Raw genomic sequence first — 1,142 nt, 5'->3', positions numbered from 1 at the left:
CCGAGCGCGCCGGGCCCGCGGAGGAGCCGGGGGGCGCAGGGACCCCCGCTCCGCCCGCCGCTCCCGCTCCCACCGACCGCGTGGCCGCCGCTTCCCCCCGCCCACAGCGCCCCCCGCCCGGCCTACCTGCGCCGGTCCAGCCGGGCTGCGGGCGGCACCGACGGCGGGACGAGACGGGACGGGACGGCCCCCGATCCGCCCCCGACCCGCCCCGTCCCTCCCCCCGATCCGCCCCTCGTTCCGTCCCTTCCATCTCCCTGATCCGTCCTATCCATCCCCACCTGATCCACCTCCCATTCCGCCCCGTCCCTCCTCCCGATCCGCCCCGTCCATCCCCCTCCGATCCGCCCCGATCCGCCCCGTCCCTCCCCTCGGTCCGCCCTGTCCATCTCCCCGATCCTCTCTGTCCCTCCCCACGATCCACCCCGTCCCTCCCCCTAATCCGCCCCTTGGTCCGGACGCCCCGTCCCTCCCCGCGCCCCGATCCGTCCCGGTTCCGTCCGGCCCGTCCCCCGCCCCGCTCCTCCCGGTTGCGCCCGGTGCATCCCGCCAAGCAGGAGCGGAGAGCGGCGCTCGCCACGTCCTTTATTGCGGGGCTGGGGGCTCGGGGACTGCGAGCGGCGCGAGGGGTCCCGGGTTGCGGAGCTGGGGGCTGCAGGCGGCGCGGGGGTCCCGGAGCGGAGATCCCGGTGCGGGGGTCCCGGCGCGGGGGTCCCGGTGCGGGGGGTCCCGGTGCGGGGGTCCCGGCGCGGGGAGTCCCGGCGCGGGGGTCCCGGTGCGGGGGTCCTGGAGCGGAGATCCCGGTGCGGGGGGTCCCGGCGCGGGGGGTCCCGGTGCGGGGGGTCCCGGAGCGGGGATCCCGGCGCGGGGGTCCCGGTGCGGGGGTCCCGGCGCGGGGGTCCCGGCGCGGGGGGTCCCGCTGCGGGGGTCCCGGCGCGGGGGTCCCGCTGCGGGTGGTCCCGGTGCGGGGGTCCCGGCGCGGGGAGTCCCGGCGCGGGGGTCCCGGTGCGGGGGTCCTGGAGCGGAGATCCCGGTGCGGGGGGTCCCGCGGCCGCCTCGGCGCTTCAGCGCTTGGAGAAGTCTCCGCCTGCGGGCCGGGGGGTGGCGGTGAGGAGGGGGCGCCCCGGGGCGCCCCCGGCCGC

This window comes from Nothoprocta perdicaria, unplaced genomic scaffold (assembly GCF_003342845.1).
Source record: "Nothoprocta perdicaria isolate Ctin4 unplaced genomic scaffold, notPer1 scaffold_588, whole genome shotgun sequence".
NCBI lineage: Eukaryota > Metazoa > Chordata > Aves > Tinamiformes > Tinamidae > Nothoprocta > Nothoprocta perdicaria.
This window is presented reverse-complemented; position numbering follows the sequence as displayed.